The following is a 22,604-nucleotide window of genomic DNA, read 5'->3' as shown; positions in this document are numbered from 1 at the left end:
ATCAACAGCAAAATGCATATTAAAAACAAAATGAGATATCACCTCACATGTGTGAGAATGGCTAGCATCAAAAAGATAAGAAGTGACAAATATTGGTGAGGATATGGAGAAAAAGAAACCCTCATGTACTGTTGGGAATGTAAATTGGTACAGCCACTATGGAAGACAGTTTAGAGGTTCCTCAAAAAATTAAAAATAGAAATACCATGTAATACAGTAATTCTACTTCTAGGTTTTATCTGAGGAAAATGAAAATGAAAACACTAATTCAAAAAGATATATGCACCCCTATGTTCACTGTGTCACTGTGGTTCACTGTGCCAAGATAATGGATAATGCAACCTAAGTGTCCATCATATAGATATATATATATGTATATATGTACATATGTATATATATGTACATATGTATATATATGTATATATGTACATATGTATATATATGTATGTATATATATATATATATATATATATATATGATATTTCCCAACCATAAAAAAGAATGAGATCTTGCTATTTGTGACAACATGGATTGACCTAGAGGGTTACTATGCTAAGTGAAATAAGACAAAGAAAGACAAATACCATATGATTTCACTTTTATGTGGAATCTAAGAAACAAAGCAAACAAACAAAACAAATAAAACAGAAATGGACTTATAAATATGGAGAACAAAATGGTGGTTGCCAGAGGTGAGGAGGCTGAAGATAGGCAAAGTAGGTGAAGGGGATTCAGAGGTAAAAACTTCCATTATTTATTTTTTTTAGAGAGAGAGTGCGTGGGTGCTCAAGCAGGAGAGGGGCTGAGGGAGACAGAGAGAATCTCAAGGCAGGCTCCACACTTACTGAGAGCTTGGTCCCACAACCCTGAGATCACGACTTGACCTAAACTCAAGAGTTGGACGTTCAACTGACTGAGCCAGCCAGGCACCCCCAAACTTCCATTATAAGATAAGTAAGTCACAAAAACGTCAAGTATAGCATTGGAAATATAGTCAATGATATTGTAAGAACTTTGTAGAGAAGAAAACAAATCATTCTCACATGTCAAAATCACCGAAGTTCAAAATTAAACCGATTTCAGCTCTGTTAAAATTGTTCAGCTTTTCCTTTGCATTATAGGAATAAATTTCAGTATCTTCCTATTTGCAAATTTTGAATTCAATAATTACAAGTTGCTAAAACCTTTGGTAGCTGGATTTTGCAGGGTACTTCATTTCTTAAATACTTTGATTAAAGGTTTCTATCTCATTTTATACCCAATGCGCTCATACAGGACTTCCTAACCAAAAGGCTTACTGCTATTATAGGATACTTGGGTTTACTTAGTTCTTTTTGAGTCTCAGATACTTAAAGAATTTAATTAATAATAGTTCTTATTTAAATTCAAATTAGCTTCACCAAAATTTGGTACTTTCATTAATCTGTGTATATTAAAAAATTATAAATGTTTATAATTATAGCTTTTATTTACATTAGTAAATTATTACTACACTTTTTTAAATGATTATGAATTATGCATGCATCTCAATCAATCCCAAGAATATTTTTGGATCCATGGGTTTCTTAATTTAATAAGAACATTGTTTTTCCATAAAGCTGTACTCCTTCAAAATTTACATTTCTATTATCAAAGAAAACCAAATCCTTTTACTTTGATGTGGAACTTTTTAAACTGAAACTACAATAGCATTCACAAATGAAGTTAGATTCTTTGACGGAATGAGCTTCTAAAAACTTAACTTGAATCGGATGAAAAGAAATCAAACTATTATTGCAATTAATTTATTTGATGACACCAATATAAAACCAACATTATCAAACTGGGTGCAAAGTTTAAAAAGCCAACACATTAACAGATATCATTTTACTTTTCACCTGTGCACGAGAAAACTTAGACTTGAAAGTGAACAAAAGTACTTTAGAAAAGCCATCATTTGCTCTAAGTGAGAATCATGCTTCTCAGCTAAGAAAATACACCAATGTATCTGCATGTGTTACACAGTCATTTTCAGGCACAGTCTTCTTTAAAAAATTCCTAACTAGGGGCTCCTGGGTGGCTTAGTCAGTTGGGTGTCTGACTTCGTTCAGGTCTTGATCTCACCGTTGGTGAGTTCCAGCCCGCATCGGGTTCTGTGCTGACTGCTTTGGATTCTGCGTCTCCCTCTGTCTCTGCCCCTCCCCAACTCGCGTTCTGTCTTGCTCTCAAAAAAATAAACATTAAAAAAAAAATTCCTAACGAACGTTTGAAGTAGATGCGGATTTTTCTTCAGCAAATTTGAATCTACTACTTTTCACTTAGTCAGTGATATTACTAGAGACTCCTTACTAGAGCCAGCCTTATTACTGGCCGTGGTAAATGTTGATAAATACTCTGTGCAATTTACACATTCATCATGAACTTCATTGAGAAACCAAAATTTGGATTTAATTTTTCATTCTATAAGAACTTTTAAAAGCTTATTCTTGCTGAAAGAGACGATGGGGGGAAACTAAATAGGGTATAAGAAGTAGTTGTAGATTTACACTATACATGCATATATATTACGCATATATTTACACATATCTATTTATATAATATATAATAAAACCACTAAAGCAAGAGTAAGCAGACACAGTGTGGCAGGACTGCTCGGTCTATTTTCTCCACTTATTTCATACACAACTTACCCATAATTAGGTGGCCTGGAAGTTCGTACAGTTCTTCCACGGAAGCATGGGCCATGGCATATATATAGCAAGTGGTCAGCCCCAGCTGCATCCAATCCTTCCACCATCACCAGACCTGAGTTAGTTGCCCCTAGCCACCTGTGTGGGAGCATACTTCATTCGACAGTAAGCACTCTGCCTCTGCCTGCGTTTCTTGAAGAGGAAGGTATTGCTTAGAGAAGGTGTGATGAGACCTGAAAAGAGCAAGAGACATTGTCCTTCCCATTGAAAATGAGATCCCTGCTTGTGGCACATGTGCCTCACACGCTGCTTCATGAGACCATCGCAGAAGTTACAAGTGCAAAGAGCAAGTCAACCAAACCCAGCCCCTGCTTATTTTAATAAGTCTATTCATAAAGATGTTTTAATTTTTTTTATTATTTTTTACTGTGTTTTTAAATTTTTTTTTATTAACGTTTATTTATTTTTGAGACAGAGACAGAGCATGAACGGGGAGGGTCAGAGAGAGAGGGAGACACAGAATCCGAAACAGGCTCCAGGCTCTGAGCTGTCAGCACGGAGCCCGATGTGGGGCTTGAACTCACAGACTATGAGATCTGAGCTGAAGTCGGACGCTCAACCGACTGAGCCACCCAGGCGCCCCTTTTACTGTTTTTTTTTTAATGTTTTACTGTTATTTTTTTAATTAGAGAGAGAGAGAGTGTGTGAGTAGGGAGGGGCTGAGAGAGAGGGAGACAGAGAATCTGAAGCAGCCTCCAGGCTCTCAGCTGTCAGCATAGAGCCCAACGTGGGGCTCAACCCACCAACCATGAGATCACAACCTGAGCTGAAGTCAGGTGCTTAACCGAATGAGCCACCCAGGTGCCCTTAAATATGTTTTTTTAAATGGGACAAGGGTGAGCCGTGGCTGTTCGGTGCAAATTTCTAGGGACCTATGTAAGAGAACTTGGAGGACAATTTATTTATCAGTTCTTTTAAGGATAACCTGTTTGGTTAGAAGCTGTCTTCTCTGAACTGCTTGAGGTGGCCCAGTAATAAGGTCCCCTAGGGGTCATACTCAAATGACCCTAACTAGTCTCAAAGGAGCAAAAATTTGGTAACTACGAGCCACCTGTTTAGCTGAGTTTGGGGTCCCTGAGGAACACATCTCCTTCTAGACAAATGTTGAACACATATTTAAACAATATTGGTTTGATGATGGACTAAGTAACCACAGTGTTATGTTTCTGCCTCCATCTCTGGTATTAACACTAAATGAATCTCAAAATATTTACCTCTCCCTTTGGCATATCTGATAATTTCTTCCTAATACCTCAGTCATGAAAAGGAAGGCAGCTGATTTTCAGTATTCTTTGTGTGTGTTAGGAGAAGGGAATTTATATGTTATTATATTGGATTGTCTCAACAATGATTTTAAATGTATTTTACTCGGGGCACCTGGGTGGCTCAGTCGGTTGAGTGTCCGACTTCGGCTCAGGTCATGATCTTGTGGTTTGTGAGTTCCGCCCCTCATTGGGCTCTGTGCTGACAGCTCAGAGCCTGCAGCCTGCTTCAAATTCTGTGTCTCCCTCTCTCTCTGCCCCTCCCTCGCTCACACTTTGCCTCTCTCTGTCTCTCAAAAATAAATAAATGTTAAAAAACATTAAAAAATGTATTTTACTCTTTGCTTAATTCTCCCCCCACCCCCTGCCCACCAGCTTTATTGAGGTATGATTGACAAATAAAACTGTACATATTTAAGGTGTACAACATAATGTTTTTAAAAAAAGTAATCTCTCTGACCACTGTGGGGCTTGAACTCATGACCCTGAAATCAAGAGTCACATGTTCTGGGGTGCCTGGGTAACTCAGTCATTTAAGCATCCTACTCTTGATTTTGGCTCAGGTCATGATCTCATGGTTTGTGAGAATGAGCCACAAGTCAAGCTTTGTGCTGACAGTGCAGAGCCTGCTTAGGATTCTCCCCTGCTTTCTCTCTCTCTCTGTTGCACTCAAAACAAACAAACAAACAAAAAGATCTTGCTCTAAAAAAAAAAAAAAGTCACATGTTCTACTGACAGAGCCAGCCAGGTGCCCCCACAATGTTTTGACATATGTATACATTGTGAAATGATCAGTACTAACAAAGTAATTAATATATTACATCATATAGTCGCTTTTGTTTTTGTATGTGGTGAGAAACCTGAGCTCTACACTGTTAGCAAATTTCAAGTATAGAATACATTGCTCTTAACTATAGTCACCATGGTGCACTTTATGTCTCCAGAACTTATCGATCTTATAATTGAAGGGTTGTATCCTTTGACCAGCATTTCCCTTTTTCACCTACCCTCCGGCCTCTGGTAACGATCATTCTACTCTCTGTTACTATGAGATGTCTTTTTTTTTTAATTTTTATTTAAATTCTAGTTGGTTAACATAGTGTAGTATTGGTCTCATAAGTAGAATTTAGTGAATTATCACTTACATACAACACCCAGTGCTCATCACAATAAGTGCCCTCCTTAATGCCCATAACCTATTGAGCCCAAACTCCCACCCACCTCTCTCCATCAACCCTCAGTTTGTTCTCTATTGTTAAGAGCCTCTTATGGTTTGTTCCACTCTTTTTTCTTTCCCTTCCCATATGTTCATCTGTTTTGTTTTTTAAATTACACATATGAGTAAAACCATATGTATTTGTCTTTCTTTGACTGACTTATTTCACTTAACATAATGCTCTCTAGCTCCATCCACATCATTGCAAATGACAAGATTTCTTTTTTTTGATGGCTGAGTAATATTCCATTGTGTATATATACCATATCTTCTTTTTTTTAATGTTTATTTTTGAGAGAGAGAGAGAGAGAGAATGTAAGCGGGGAGGGGCAGAGAGAGAGGGAGAGAGAGAGAATCCCAAGCAGGCTCTGTGCTAGTTAGCACAGAGCCCAATGTGGGGCTCAAACCCATGAATTGTGAGATCATGACCTGAGCCAAAATCAAGAGTCAGACACTTAACTGACTGAGCCACCCAGGCACCCCTACCACATCTTCTCTATACATTGATCAGTCCATGGACATTTGGGCTTTTTTTCATAATTTGGCTATTGTTGATAATGCTGCTGTAAACATTAGGGTGTATGTATCCCTTCAAATCAGTGTTTTTGTGTCCTTTGGGTAAATATCTATTCATGAAATTGCTGGATCATGGGATAGTTCTATTTTAAGCTCTTTGAGGTACCTCCATACTGTTTTCCAGAGTGGCTGCACCAGTTTGCATTTCCACCAACAGTGCAAGAGAGTTCCCCCTTGGGGCACCTGCATGGCCCCGTCAGTTAAGTGTCTGACTTTGGCTCAGCTCATGATCTCGCAGTTCATGAGTTCAAGCCCCACATTGGGCTCTTGCTGACAGCTTAGAATCTAGACCCTGCTTCAGATTCTGTATCTCCCTCTCTCTGTGCTCCTGTCCTGCTCACACTCTGTCTTTCTCTCTCTAAAATAAACATAAAAAAAAAAAAGAGTTCTCCCTTCACTGCATCCTCACCAACATCTATTGTTTCCTGTATTGTTAATTTTAGCCATTCTGAAAGGTGTGAGATGGTATCTCATCATGGTTTTGATTTGTATTTCCTACTGATGAGTGATGTCGGGCATCTTTTTGTGTGCCTATTAGCTGTCTGTATGTCTTTTTTGGAAAAATGTCTATTCATGTCTTCTTCCCATTTCTTAATTGGATTATTAATTTTTTGGGTGTTGAGTTGATAAGTTCTTTATAGATTTTGGATACTAACTTTATCAGATATGTCATTTGCAAAAATCTTCTCCCATTCTGTAGGCTGCCTTTTAGTTTTGTTGTTTCCTTTACTTTGCAGAAGGTTTTTATCTTGATGAAGCCCCAATAGTTCATTTTTGCTTTTGCTTCTTTTGTCTCTGACAACACGTCTAGTAAGAAGTTGCTATGGCAGAGGTCCAAAAGGTGGCTAACATTGTTCTCCTCTAGGATTTTGATGGTTTCCTGTCTCACATTTAGATCTTTCAACCATTTTGGATCTATTTTTGTATATGGTGTAAGAAAGTAATCCAGCTTGATTCTTCTGCATGTTGCTGTCCATTTTATCCAACATCTTTTGTTGAAGAGACTATCTTCCTTCCGTTGGATATTCTTTCCTGCTTTGTCGAATATTAGTTGACCATATAGTAATGGGTCCATTTCTGGGTTTTTTATTCTGTTCTATTGATCTATGTGTCTGTTTCTGTGCCAGTACCATACTGTCTTGATCACTACAGCTTTGTAATACAGCTTGAAGTCTAGAATTGTGATGCCTCCAGTTTTGCTTTTCTTTTTCAAGATTGCTTGGCTATTTGAGGATTTTTGTGGTTCCTTACAAATTTTAGGATTGTTTGTTCTAGCTCTGTGAAAAATGTTGGTGGTATTTTGATGGGGATTTATATTAATGTGAAGTTTGCTTTGGTAGTGTAGATTTTAACAATATTTGTTATTCCAATCCATGAGCATGGAATGTTTTTCCATTTCTTAGTGTCCTCTTCAATTTCTTTCATTAAGTGTTCTATAGTTTTGAGAGTACAGTTCATTTACCTCTTTGGTTAGGCTTATTCCTAGATTTCATTTTCTGCTACTTCATTATTGGTGCATAGAAATGCAACAGATTTCTTTTTTTTTTTAATTTTTTTAATGTTTGTTCACTTTTTGAGGACAGAGACAGAGTGTGAGCAGGGCAGGGGGCAGAGAGAGAGGGAGACACAGAATCGGAAGCGGGCTCCAGGCTCTGAGCTGTCAGCACAGAGCCTGATGTGGGGCTTGAACTCACAGACTGTGAGATCATGACCTGAGCTGAAGCTGGACGCTCAACCAACTGAGCCACCCAGGTGCCCCTCTTTTTTTTTTAATGTTTTATTTTTTGAGAGAGAGAGAGAGAGAGAGAGAGAGTGCATGCGCATGTGTGAGCAGGGTAGGGGCAGCCGGGGGGGGGGGGGGGAAGGGGTGGCAGAGGATCCAAATAGGACTCAGAGCTGACAGCAAAGAGCCCAACGTGGGGCTCAAACCCACAAACTGTGAGACCATGACCTGAGCCAATGTCAGATGCTTAACTAACTGAGTCACCCAGGTACCCTAACACAGATTTCTGTACATTGATTTGATATTCTGTGACTTTGCTGAATTTATGTATTAGTTCTAGAAATTTTTTGGTGAAGTCTTTTGGGTTTTCTACATAGAATATCATGTCATCTGCAAATAGTGAAAGTTTGACTTCTTCCTTGACAATTTGATACCTTTTATTTCTTTTTATTGTCTGATTGCTGAAGCTAAGACTTCCAGTACTATGTTAAATAGTAATGGTGAGAGTGGACATCCCTGTCTTGTTTCTGACCATACAGCAAAAGCTCTCAGTTTTTCCCCATTGAGGATGATATTAACTGTGGGTCTTTCACATATGGCCTTTATGATGTTGAGCAATGTTCTATCTATACCTACTTCGTTGAGGTTTTTTTATTAAGAATATATGATGTACTTTGTCAAATGCTTTTTCTTCCACTATTGAGAGGATCATATGGTTTTTATACTTTCTTTTATTAATGTGGTATATCACATTGATTGATTTGTGAATAGCGAACCACCCCTCAAGCCCAGGAATAAATCCCACTTGATCCTGGTGAATGATTCTTTTAATGTACTGTTGGATTCGATTTACTAGCATCTTGCTGAGAATTTTGCATCCATGTTCATCAGGGATATTGGCCTATAATTCTCCTTTTTAGTGGGGTCTTTGGTTTTGGAATCACAGTAATGCTGGCCTCGTAGAACAATTTGGAAGTTTTTCTTCCATTTCTTTTCTTTCTTCTTCTTTTTTTTTTGGAAAAATACTGAGAAGAATGGGTATTTTTTTAAGTTTATTTATTTATTGTGAAATAGAGAGAGAGAATGAGCAGGGGAGGAGCAGAGAGAGTGAGAGAGAGAATCCCAAGCAGGTTTACTGTCAGTGCAGAGCCCGATGTGGGGCTCGAACTCACAAACTGTGAGATCATGACCTGACTTGAAAGCAGGAGTCAGATGTTTAACTGATTGAGCCTCCCAGGCACCCTGAGAAGAATAGATATCAATTCTTCTTTAAATGTCTGGTAGAATTTACCTGTGAAGCCATCTGGCCCTGGACTTTGTTGAGAGATTTTTGATTATTGATTCAATTTCTTGGCTGATCATGGATCTGTTCACATTTTCTATTTCTTCCTGTGTCAGTTTTGGTAGTTTGTATGTTTCTAAGAATTAGTCCATTTCTTCCAGATTGCCCAGTTTGTTGGAATCTAATTTTTCATAATATTCTCTTATAATTGTTTGTATTCCTGTGATGTTGATTATTATTTCTCCTTTCTCATTTGTAATTTTATTTATTTGCATCCTTTCTCTTTTCTTTTTGATAAGTCTGACTCGGGGTTTATCAATTTTATTAATTCTTTTAAAGAACCAGCTCTTAGTTTTGTTGATCTGCTCTACTGGGTTTTTGTTTGTTTGTTTCTATATTGTTGACCTCAATGGGCCGTGGACCTGGGGCAGTGAAGGAACGGAGAAAAAGAGATGATAGTAGAGTGAGGCACAGGACACCCCGAGCCAACAGCCCAAGGTACTGAGGTTTATTGTACATCTTCTTATATACGTTTTCAGGAAAAACAGGTCAGCAATGATTAACAACAGAAGCTTAGCAAAGCCTGTAAACAATGTACATCTGATTCAGCTATTGTATGTGTCTTGTGTATGAGAGCAGATACACATGTTCCAATAAGAATCTTTATGATAGAAGCAAAGACAAAGAAGGGAGTGAATGCACTGTGCTATATACAGCTGGCTTCCTTTAAGCAAAACATCTCTATCTGGTTACTAAAGAACAGACCACATTTCCCAAGGGCATTTCACTCAAGTCCTTTCAGGTTATTTTTAACCCATGATCTTGAGTTTTCTCAGAGGTCTTAGAGCCTGAACAAATATGTGCCTGTGGTCATTGTGGTGTTCTGTTTCCCACACTATATCATTTATTTCTGCTCTAATCTTTAAAAAAATTTTTTTTCAATGTTTATTTTTAAGAGACAGAGACAGAGCATGAGCAAGAGAGGGGCAAAGAGTGAGGGAGACACAGAATCCGAAGCAGGCTCCAGGCTCTGAGCTGTCAGCACAGAGCCTGACACAGGGCTAGAACTCGTGAACCACGAGATCATGACCTGAGCACAAGTTGGACACTTAACCGACTCAGCCACCCAGGCGCCCTTCTGCTCTAATCTTTACTATTTCCCTTCTTCTGCTGGCTTTAGGCTTTATTTGCTGTTCTCTTTCTAGCTCCTTTAGGTGTAAAGGTATGTTGTATAATTGAGACTTTTCTTGCTTCTTAAGGTAGACCTGTATTGCAATATACTTTCCTCTTAGGATCACCTTTACTGCATCCCAAAGGTTTTGGACCATCATGTTTTCATTTTCATTTGTTTCCATGTATTTTTATTTCTTTAATTTCCTGGTTAACCCAGGAAATTCTTCAGTAGTATGTTCTTTAGCCTCCATGTATTTGGAAAATTAAAAAAAAATTCCAAATTTTTTCTTGTGATGTACTTCAAGTTTCTAGTGTTGTAGTCAGAAAATATGCATGGTATGATATCAGTCTTTTTGTGCTTGTTGAGGGCTGATTTGTGACCCAGTATGTGATCTATTGTGGAGAATGTCCCATGTGCACTACTGTGAACCTTTTGGTTTGTTTGTTTTCAGATTCCACATGTAAGTGAGATCATAAATATTTGTCTTTCCACAAGAACCATATGATCCTCCCAAAAGATGCAGAGAAAGCATTTGACAAAATACAGCATCCTTTCTTGATAAAAACCCTCAAGAAAGTAGGGATATAAAGAGCATACCTCAAGTTCATAAAAGCCATATATGAACCACCCAACACTAATATCATCCTCAATGGGGGAAGATCTGAGAGCTTTCCCCCTAAGGTCAGGAACAAGGCAGGGATGTCCACTCTCGCCACTGTTCTTCAACATAGTATTGGAAGTCTTAGCCTCCAATCAGACAACACAAAGACATAAAAGGCATCCAAATCGGCCAGGAGGAAGTCAAACTTTCACTCTTCACAGATGATATGATACTCTATATGGAAAACCCAAAAGATTCCACCAAAAAACTGCTAGAATTGATTCATGAATTTAGCAAAGTTGCAGGATATAAAATCAAGGCACAGAAATCGGATGCATTCCTATACATCAACAATGATGCAACAGACAGAGAAATCAAGGAATCGATCCCATTTACAGTTGCACAAAAAAACCATAAAATACCTAGGAATAAATCTAACCAAAGAGGTGAAAAATCTATACACTGAAAACTATAGAAATCTTATGAAAGAAATTGAAGAAAAAAGGAAAAAAAGGAAAAAAAAAGGAAAAAGATTCCATGCTCCTGGACAAGAAGAACAAATATTGTTAAAACGTTGATACTACCCAGAGCAATCTACATATTCAATATAATCCCTATCAAAATAACACCAGCATTCTGTACAGAGCTAGAACAAACAATCCTAAAGTTTGTATGGAACCAGAAAAGACCCCGAAGAGCCAAAGCAATCTTTAAAAAGAAAACCAAAGCAGGAGGCATCACAATCCCAGACTTTAAGCTATACTACAAAGCTATAATCATCAAGACAGTATGGTACTGGCACAAGAACAGACACTCAGATCAATGGAACAGAATAGAGAACCCAGAAATGGACCCACAAACGTATGGCCAACTAATCTTTGACAAAGCAGGAAAGAATATCCAGTGGGATAGACAGTCTCTTCAGCAAGTGGTGCTGGGAAAACTGGACAGCAACATGCAGAAGAATGAACCTGGACCACTTTCTTACACCATACACAAAAATAAACTCAAAATGGATGAAAGACCTCAATGTAAGACAGGAAGACATCAAAATCCTCGAGGAGAAAGCAGGCAAAAACTTCTTTGATCTTGGCCGCAGCAACTTCTTACTCAACATGTCTCCAGAGGCAGGGGAAACAAAAGCAAAAATGAACTACTAGGACCTCATCAAAATAAAAAACTTCTGACAGCAAAGGAAACAATCAGCAAAACTAAAAGGCAACCGACAGAGTGGGAGAAGATATTTGCAAATGACATATCAGATAAAGGGTTAGCATCCAAAATCTATACAGAACTTCTCAAACTCAACACCCAAAAAACAAATAATCCAGTGAATAAATGGGCAAAAGACATGAATAGACACTTCTCCAAAGAAGACATCCAGATGGCCAACCGACACATGAAAAAATGCTCAACTTCACTCATTATCAGGGAAATACAAATCAAAAACAGAATGAGATACCACTTTTCACCTGTCAGAATGGCTAACATTAACAACTCAGGCAACAACAGATGTTGGTGAGGATGCAGAGAAAGAGGATCTCTTTTGCATTGTTGGTGGGAATGCACGCTGGTACAGCCACTCTGGAAAACAGTATGGACGTTCCTCAAAAAAATTAAAAATAGAACTACCCTACGACCCAGCAATTGCTCTATTAGGCATTTATCCATGGGACACAGGGATGTTGTTTCAAAGGGACACATGCACCCCCATGTTTATAGGAGCATTATCAACAACAGCCAAAGTATGGAAAGAGCCCAAATGTCCATCGATGGATGAATGGATAAAGAAGATGTGGTATATATATACTATGGAGTATTACTCAGCAATCAAAAAGAATGAAATCTTGCCATTTGCAACTATGTGGATGGAACTGGAGGGTATTATGCTAAGTGAAATTAGTCAGAGAAAGACAAAAATCATATGACTTCACTCATATGAGGACTTTAAGAGACAAAACAGATGAACATATAAGGGAAGGGAAACAAAAACAATATAAAAACAGGAAGGGGGACAAAGCATAAGAGACTCGTAAATATGGAGAACAAACTGAGGGTTACTGGAGGGGTTGTGGGAGGGGGGGATGGGCTAAATGGGTAAGGGGCACTAAGGAATCTACTCCTGAAATCATTGTTGCACTATATGCTAACTATTTTGGATGTAAATTTAAAAACATAAAAAATAAGTTAATAAAAAAAATATTTGTCTTTCCATATTTGGCTTATTTTATTTAGCACAATGTCCTCCAGTTATTGCAAATGGCAGTGTTTCCTCCTTTTCTTTTTTATGTTTATTTATTTTAGAGAGAGAGCACATGCAAGGTGGGGAGGAGCAGAGACAGAGGGAAAAAGACAGAATCCCAAGAATGCTCCCCACAGTCCACACAGAACCCAATGCAGGGCTTAAACCCACAAACCATGAGATCATGACCTGAGCTGTAATCAAGAGTCATATGCTAAACAGACTGAGCCACGCAGGTGTGCCAGCATTTCCTCATTTCCTTCTTTTTAAAGAGTGTGTGTGTGTGTGTGTGTGTGTGTGTGTGTGTATCACATCTTCTTTATCCATTCGTCTGTTGATTAACACTTAGGTTGTTTCCGTATCTTGGCTATTGTGACTATGCTGCAGTGAACATGGGAATGCAGGTATCTTTTCAAGATACTGATTTCATTTTCTTTGACTATATACCCAGAAGTAGAATTGCTGGATCATATAGCAGTTCCATTTTTAATTTTTTGATAAACAGCCACACTATTTTCCATGGTGGCTATACCAATTTATATCCCACCAACAGTGTACAATGGTTCCCTTTTATCCACAGCCTTCCCAGCACTTGTTACCTGTTTACTTCTTTTTTAGCCTTCCATTTTTTTTTTTAAGTAAGCTCTATGGGGGTTGAACTCATGACCCTGAGATCAAGATTCAGAGGCTCTACTGACTGAGACAGCCAGGCTCCCCTGTTGACTTTTTGATAATAGCCTCCTAACAAGTGTGAGATGATAGCTCATTATGGTTTTGATTTAAATTTCTTTTTTCTTTCTTTCTTTCTTTCTTTCTTTCTTTCTTTCTTTCTTTTTACTTTAGAGAGAGAGAGAGAGAGAGAGAATGTGCATGAGCAGGGGAGGGGAAAAGAGGGACAGAGAAAAAGAGAGGTGGGGGAGGGAGAGAGAGGGAGGGAGAGAATCTTAAGCAGGCTCCACAGTCAGCACAGAGACCAATGGAGAGCTCAATTCCATGATCCTGGGGTCATGACCTGAGCCAAAATCAAATCAGACCCTCAACTGACTGAGCCACTCAGGTGCCCCTGATCTACATTTCTTGATGATTAGTGATGTGGAGCATCTTTTCATGTACCTGTTGGCTTCTTGCATGTTTTCTTTAGACAAATGTCCATTCATATCTCCTACTCACTTTTTAATTTAGTGATTTGGTTTCTTGCTATTGATTTGTATGAATTCCTTATATGTTTTGGAAGTTAACCTCCTGTCAGATATTTACTTTACTCAAAGTGATATACAGATACAATGCAATCCCTCTCAAAATGCCAATGGAATTTTCACCAAAATAGAAAAAATAATCCTAAAATTCATACAGAGCCACAAAAGACCCAGACTTCAAACTTCCTGACTTCAAACTGTATTACAAAGCTATAGTAATCAAAAGCAGCATGGTACTGGCATAAAAACAGACATACAGAATACTGGGACAGAATAGACAGCCCAGAAATAAACCAATTCACATATATAGAGTGAACTAATTTTCAACAAAGGCACCAAAAATACCTAATGGGGAAAGGACAGTGTCTTCCAAAAATGCTGTTGAGAAAACTGGATATCCACACCTACCATATACGAAAATCAACTCAAAATATATTAAAGACCTAAACATAAGACCCAAATCTGTAAAACTCCTAGAGGAAGATGTAGAGGAGGCACTCCTTGACATTAGTCTTGGCAATGATTTTTTGGATTTGACACCAAAAGCGCAGGCAACAAAAGCAGAAATAAACAAGTGAGACTACATCAAACTACATCAAAAGGTTTTGCACAGCAAAAGACATAATCAGCAAAATGAAAAGGTAACCTACAGGATGGGAGAAAACATATATGAACCAAATGAATTCTTTTTAAATGAAAAATGACCTTGAAAGGGGAAGATGGCAATAACAGATTTGTTGAGTTTAAATATGTTTTCAATGAAGTAGATTAAAAGCTAAATAAAATACATATTTTGAGGTTCAAAGGAATTGTTTAGCTAGTAAAATTAATTAAACAGCAACCTATCAATCACCCCCTTCCCTTTACCTTTGTTTTGGAGTAGAAATTTAATTCAACTTCATTTCACAAACATTTACTGTGCATTTTCTAAGTGTGAAGAGCCACATAAAGAGATAAACTGATGCACCCTAATCTAAAGGAGTTCCCACTTTCTCAGGGGATATAGACACTGCCTGAAAATCTATGGCTATAACAGGGTTTGAAAGGTTATGCTAATAGCATGAATAAAGTGTAATAAGATCTCAGAAGTAGAGGGGTGCGTGGGTGGCTCAGTCAGTTAAGCAGCTAACTTCAGCTCAGGTCATGATCTCAAGGTTCACAAGTTCGAGCCCCACATCAGGCTCTGTGCTGACAGTTCAGAGCCTGGAACCTGCTTCATGTTCTGTGTTTCTGTTTCTCTCTGCCCCTCCCCTGCTCTGTCTCTCTCAAAAATAAATTTAAAAAACGTTAAAAATTTTTATAAAAAAGATCTCAGAAGTGGAGCTCAACTGATTCTCCCTGAAAGGGTTAGGAAATGCTTTATAAAGCATGAGGTGATTTTGAGCTAGGATTAGGAGTAGGAGTAGGATCTGTTCCATCAACTGGAGAACCAGTGAAAGGATTTTCTAGATAGAGGAGTATAGAAGTGGTGACACCATTGACTCCATCTTTGGCCCTCCATCTTGTTCATGCCCACAGAATGACCTCCCTTGGGGCTACATATTCCAGGCTCCATGGAAGTTAATGTGTGCCCTGACTGGAATGTAGGAAGGCTTGCTCTGATCTTCCCTAATGTGGCACACAGAAGACACCACTTTATATTTTTTAAGTTTATTTTGAGAGACAGAGAGAGAGAGAGAGAGAGCAAGTGGGGGGGGGGGGCAGGGAGCAGAGAGAGAAGGGGAGACAGAATCTCAAGCAGCCTCCATACTGTCAGCACAGAGCCTGACACGGGACTCAAACTCACAAACCATGGGATCATGCCTGGAGCTGAAATCAAGAGTCAGATGCCTAATGACTGAGCCACCCAGGAGCCCCAGAGGGTACCACTTTAGCTAATTAGTAGAGATGACTGGCACACAGATGGTGCCATTTTAGACAACTACCCTTTGCAACATAATGATCTCCTTGCTCTATAGAAGCTGTGAATTAAGGTCCAAACTTAATTCAGAGAACAAAGACAAACACAGAGAATAGCTGTGTAGTGAATTATTGCCCATCCAATTCCTCCCCCATCAGTAAGATACCCTGAATAAAAACTCTGTAAATGGTATGGAGTGACTTGCTTTGTTTTTCGGTCTCAAAGTGCATTCTCAGTCTGGAGGATACTTTTACTATCCCTCCTCTGCCTTCTAGAAAGGAGACGTAACAATATGAGCAACGGCAGGCAGCTCCTACATGCCGAAGTCTGGTGTATTTATCTGGGGAAAGTGGGATGTTTAATATGGCTGGCACAAAGAAAATATAAGATAGGAATATGGGCCTAAAGTAAAAATAGTTTGGTCTGTGGAAATACAGATAAACCAAAAGACCAACCATATGCCCCAATGTCCAAGCTTTGGTTAATAACTGCAAGCTTCCCTAAATTTTGCCCTGGTTTCCAACTAGGGACCAACTGAGAAAGCCAAATATGTTCCCCTAACCAAGACACAGGATGTTCCATTTCCAGTTAGCCTACCAGCTTCCCCATGCCAACAACCTCTAATCAGACATACTCAAAGACTTCCGTTTTCCCACTACCAAGTTTTCCCACTCTTCTGCCTGCCTTAAGTCTCCATTAAAATATAAAGGACAGCAGCTGTCTCCCTTGCCATAGCATGCTCTGAACAAATAGCCTTTGTTTTCATTCAGGTGGTCTTTGTTTAATTCCACACAATCAAGTCTACACTGCCATCTAGATCACCTCAAGTCTTCCTATTCTACTCATACCTTTTCCAATGATATTAACTGATACCAACTACCGAAATCTTCCAAAACACACAAAATAATAAAGTGTTTATGGTGAAAAGCTTTGCATCGTGTTTGTAGCTGCCACTGTCAGTGCCCCATCCATGCTCCTGACTCTGTAGTATGCTCGGCTGATTTCCAACCCTGAGGGTTTTCTCCAGTGGCCTGAATATAAGCACTCCCCCAGCTGTACATAACCAATGACTGAAGACAGCTGGTATATAAATACCCCAGTTTCTTCGCTTCTCTGGTAGGATGATGGGAGGCTTGCTTTCTACACTGACTCCCAGAGTTCTCCAGCAGGATTAAGCTACATTTGCTCACAGTTTCCTTACCACCTTCCTTTCCATTCTTGTGTTCTCCATCCCCAACCAGTGTTTCCTAGGATGACCTCTCAAATAAATAACTTGCTGTCAAATTCTTTCCTCAGGGTCTGCTTCAGTGGGAACTCAAATGAATACAGTGTTAGAATTGGAAATAACCCAAACCACATTTATTATAATAACTAGCCACTGCAGAGAGTAGACTAGCCTGTCCCATAGGTTTTTCACTGATAAATATGTTTTAGAAAAATAAAGAAAAGAAAAAGAAAAAAAAATGGTAATGCCATTTACAATTTAAAGAATAACAGGCATCTGGTTCATTAGCAAGCAATTTTTAGTAATAAATTATATCACTCTACACAATAATTTAAAGCTTTTGAATTAACATAAAACTAGATGTAAAAGATTTCAATGCAAAAGGTTAGAGCAAAATCAATAGTAAAATCATATGATAAAAGACTCTAATTTTTTATCATGAAATGAAAGAAAACTGAACCAGAAATCTCTCATTTATGGTAGATGGGGGAATTTTACCATTAGTTAAACAAGCAAATGTTTTAGCAGCAGTTCTCAAATGTTTTGGGCTCAGGACACATTTATACTCTTTAAAATTATTGGGACACCTGGGTGGCTCAGTTAGGCATCCAGCTTTGGCTCGGGTCATGAACTCACGGTTCATGACTTTCAGCTCCGCATCAGTCTCTGTGCTGACAGCTCAGAGCCTGGAGCCTGCTTCAGATTCTGTGTCTCCCGCTCTTTCTGCCCCTCCCCCACTCACACTTTGTCTCTCAAAAACAAATAAACATCAAAAAAAAATTTTTTAATTATTGAAACTCCAATGAACTTTTATTTATGCATAGTTGGCCACTGAACAATGTAAAGGTTAGAGGCACGAACCACGGCCACAGTCAAAAATCTGCATATAACTTTTGACTCCCCAAAAACTCAGTTACTAAAAGCCTACTGTTGACATTTACAGTTGATTGACATATATTTTGTATGTTATACGCATTATATACTGTATTCTTATAATAAAGTAAGCTAAAGAAAATAACATTAAGAAAATCATTAGAAAAAATACATTTACAGTACTATACTGTAAAAAATCAGCATACAAATGGACCCATGCAGTTCAGACCCATGTTGTTCAAGAATCATCTGTAGTTTATCAATATTTACTGCATTAGAAATTAAAACTAAGAACTTAAAAATATGTATTAATTACTTTTTAAAATAGCAGTCATAATCATGAATGACACATTTTAAAAAAACTAAGACAATTTTCTCCGAGAGGCATTGTGTTACATTTTTGCAAATCTCTTTGGTATGTAGCCAACTAGAAGACAGCTGGATTCTCATATCTGCTATAGATTCAATCTGTTATGATATCACGTGCCATGTAGTCTCTAGAAAATTCCATTTTACATTTGTGAGAGAATGAAAGTGGAATAAAAAATGATGGCTTAGTATTTTTGAAAAGTTTTGACCTTGTGGAATCCCTGAAAGGATTCTGGGGATCCCCAGGGTTTCTGGACTACACTGGAGAAATTGTTGCATCAAAGGATATACAAATCATGTAGCAGACAGTACACATTCCACTGAACGTGGGTTACAACATAGGTAGATGTTGAGGCACCTAGTCTTTTTGATCTTGGCCTTAGGCATCTTTCTAACCTGGGGCACCATGTCATGATATCCTTATATGGAAGTAACACTCTGTCGCTAATTGACAAGTCTCCAGCACCTGTTGCCCATATTCTTCATATTGCTATTTATTGCTGCTGTACATGCACCCAGTGCCCAAGGATAGGGACTTTCCAGCTTCTAAAGCACAGAGGCTTGGGGGAAGGTGGAAGGGGAGATATGCTAGCAATCGGCACAGACCTGACCTAGACCCAATCTTCAGAGCATAACCAATTTTCACGTGACTTAGCACTTAGCTGCACCTTGATCAGTCAGTTGACCACATTCTTTGTTCGGAGCACTGAAGGAGAGCCAAGCTTCTTTATCAGCTCAGAACAAGACTTTGGGCACAGCATACATGCAAAGCACAGGCATATTAAATCCAGGGAACGCTCCTCTTTGTCAGGCACTTCATCTATTGTTCTTTTTAATCCAGGCTGGACAATAGGGAAGCGATTCTGTTTATATTCCATATTTTTCACTACAAAAGAGAGACTTTCTTTTCTCTTTCTTTTTCAAATAAACAATGTATATATTTAAGGCATATGAGATGATTTGATATACATAATAAAAGCACCATTACAGTCAAGCTAATTAAAATACCATTTCCTCATAGTTATCTTCTTTGTGTGTAATAAGAGCACCTGAAATCTACTCTCTTAGCAGTTTTCCAGTATTCAATAAATATTAACTATATTCACTGCACTAGATCTCTAGGTTTATTTATTCTATATACTGCAACATTGTATCCATAGATCAACGTCTCCTTTTTCCCCCTACCTCTCTGCCCCTCATAAAACTAAAACTACAACAATCCATCTTCTGGATATATATCCAAAGAAAATAAAATCAGTGCACCCATAGTCATTGCAGCATGACTCACAACAGCCAAGATATGTAAAAAACCTAAGTATCTGTTGACGGATGGAAGAATAAAGAACATGTGGTGTGTATATCCAGTGGAATATTATTCAGCCTTAAAAATGAAGGAAATACTGCCATTTGCAACAACATGATGACCCTGGTGACAGTATGCTAAGTGAAAGAGGCTAGACACAGAAGGAAAAATACTTCATTATCTCACTTATATGTGGAATCTAAAAAAGCCAAACAGATAGAAGCAGCACGTAAAAGAGGCATTTTCTAATTACAAATTGTAAGAGTAAACAAAGCGCTATTACCACAATTGGAAGGAAGCACACCAAATATAGAGTAGTGGCGGCTTCAAAGGAGAGAGCAAGAGAGATGGAGGGTGGGGAAGGCACAGAAGGAATTTTAACCTCCATATTTTTTCTTTTATTAAAAAAAATGTGGAATGCCTGGGTGGCTCAGTCACTTAGGCATCCAACTTCAGCTCAGGTCATGATCTCGTAGTTTGTGAGTTCAAGCCCTGCATTGGGCTCTGTGCCGACAGCTTGGAACCTGGAACCTGCTTCAGATTCTGTGTCTCCCTCTCTCTGCCCTTCCCCTGCTCCCACTCTGTCTCTCTCAATAATAAATAAACGTTAAAAAATTTTTTATAAAAAAAATGTGAAGCAAACATAATTAACTGTTAGTACTTATTACTTGTATGTGGTAGGCATTTGGGTGTGTAAGGGAAAATAAAAATTGAAACTTAAAGGCTTAATGCTCTCTGTTAAAAATGAAGGAAGAGACTCCTCCCTTTTCTTAGAGCATTTTCTTTAGAAAACTTTTAGGTTTGAGATGTAAATCCTTTTTAAGGCTTTTTTGCCAGATTTATAACCCAGGAATATTTTTCTCAAGGAGCTGGGGGCCACCTCCTTGAAATGTAAATGTCAAGGGAGATAGCACCCACCCCTACTTGCCAGTTCCCATGGGAGACTAGGAGAGTAATTTTGGTGGGCATCTGGCTCCAAACTGCAAAACTACCAGCTCTCATAAAGATATGAAAATTGGTTTTTCCTTCATTGTAAAGCCAACCAGGGTGCCTGGGTGGCTCCATTGGTTAAGTGTCGACTTCCGTTCAGGTTGTGTGAGTTCGAGCCCCACATCGGGCTCTGTGCTGACGGCTCAGAGCCTGGAACCTACTTCAGATTCTGCATCTCCCTCACTCTGCCCCTCGCCTGCTCGCACTCTGTCTCTGTCTCTGTCTCTGTCTTGAAAATAAATAAACATTAAAAATAAATAAATAAAGCCAACTAACAAACATGGTTACTCCAAATTCCAAGTGAATTTAGGAGGAACTATATGTGACAAATGATGTTCTCAAATTCTCCTACTTGAGAACTAGTTTTGTTGTTTATCTTGAGAACATACATACAGTGGGTTGTATCTGCCTGGCTATATAAAAACTGTGAGATTTATTTCTGTGTAATTTGTTAGCAGAATGCCTGTAATGAATATTAAGTTCTAGTTTAATTTTTATGCAAATGATAAAAACTATTCTCTTTCTCTTCTACCTTTGTGGAGAGGTTTATTGGGTTGGGAGATTTTTGTTTTTAATTATATTTCCCCATCAGGTGTTTGTTATACTATTCTTTGTAATTTCTGTATTTTTCAAATTAGGAAGAAAAGATATTATTCATGGACAATTTCTCAAAAAAATTGTCTACTTTCCTATACTGCTTTTACCTATAAGCAAACTTCATTATTTTAGTAAATAAGCCATTTTTCACCCTGGCCTTCACTTATGACAGGGGTTTTTGTATTTAAATGTCTGGAAAACTGTATTGAGATCTCAGTATTAAATGCATTAAAAAAAAATAAGAGGCTTCGGAAAAAGAGTTTATTTTTTTAAGTAATCCCTACTTGCAACATGGGGCTCAAACTCACAACCCTGAGATCAAGAGTTGCATATTCTTCTGACTGAGCCAGCCAGAAAAGTTTAAAATCTAAAACACTAAAATGGAATTCATAGAGGATTTGTATTTTCCCATAAAAATATCTTTAAAATATAATATGATTTATTTTTTCCAGCTTTATTGAGGTATAATTGACAAGTAAAAAGTGTATATATTTAAAGTATACAATGTCATGCTTTGATATATATGCATTATGAAATAATTACTGCAGTCAAGCCAATTAACATACCTATCACCTCACATTGTGTGTGTGTGTGTGTGTGTGTGTGTTGTGAGAATGATGTGATTTAAATTTTTTAAAAAAACACCACCTGTCTCTCCTGACAAATTTTAACTTCTCTAAGATCAGGGTCATTGTCTTATTTGCTGCTGTCCTTTAATACAGTGCTCCTAAAACAGTGATAAGTACATAGAAGACGTCTACTAGGGGCACCTGGCTGGCTTAGTCAATTGAGTATCTGACTCTTAATTTCAGCTCAGGTCATGATCTCACAGCCATGAGATTGAGTCCCACATCAGGCTCCTCTCTGGGTGTGGAGCCTGCTTAGAGTCTCTCTCTCCCTCTCCCTCTGCCTCTCTCCTGCTCATGAGCTCTCTCTCTCATTCTGGCTCACTTAAAAAAAAAATAGTAAAGACTTCTAGGTTCTGGTTCTGCATGTTAGGAGTCTGGAAGTCTCCGCTCTGTCCCAGCAAGAAGTAAAAACCTTAAAAGACTGAAAAATCAATTACTCTTCTTGGATCCAACTCTTCTTGGACAGCAACCCGCTGTTCCCAAGATTGGAGAGACCTACAGGTAAATACAGGGAGCAGAGACTCAAATGGAAACCACCATGAGAAACTTCCAGGATTGGAAACCCAATCTGCAACTGACAAATTGTTAGAGGCTCAACATGGACAAATATGAGAGTTAAAAACTCCAGAAGAACTCAGACATACAAAGGCCACTATACTTTTGTGAGTTATACCTCCAGGAGCTCTACATATCTCAGTGAGTACATATCTCAGTTCT

This window comes from Prionailurus viverrinus, chromosome B4, assembly GCF_022837055.1.
Source record: "Prionailurus viverrinus isolate Anna chromosome B4, UM_Priviv_1.0, whole genome shotgun sequence".
Taxonomy (NCBI): Eukaryota; Metazoa; Chordata; class Mammalia; order Carnivora; family Felidae; genus Prionailurus; species Prionailurus viverrinus.
This window is presented reverse-complemented; position numbering follows the sequence as displayed.